A 366-nucleotide genomic window follows, 5' to 3' on the forward strand; every position below is an offset into this window, starting at 1 on the left:
TTGCAAATAAATTCTTTAAAAATCCTACAATGTGATTTTCTGGATTTTTTTTTCTCATTTTGTCTCTCATAGTTGAGGTATACCTATGATGAAAATTACAGGCCTCTCTCATCTTTTTAAGTGGGAGAACAATTGGTGGCTGACTAAATACTTTTTTTCCCCACTGTAGATGGTTTGCAGATTTGAATCTATACACATAAAATTGAGATTCTTAAATTTAAATAAATTCCTACACTCTTACCAGCACTCACACACATCATCAACACACACTCGGGTAACCCAACTGCTCAAAAAAAACCTACATTAAACACTTCACTTACAGATAGCTACAGACCTGTCTCTCTCCTTCCATTCATAGCGAAAACC

This window comes from Sinocyclocheilus grahami, unplaced genomic scaffold (assembly GCF_001515645.1).
Source record: "Sinocyclocheilus grahami isolate Dianchi unplaced genomic scaffold, SAMN03320097.WGS_v1.1 scaffold456.1, whole genome shotgun sequence".
In the NCBI taxonomy this organism is placed as follows: Eukaryota; Metazoa; Chordata; class Actinopteri; order Cypriniformes; family Cyprinidae; genus Sinocyclocheilus; species Sinocyclocheilus grahami.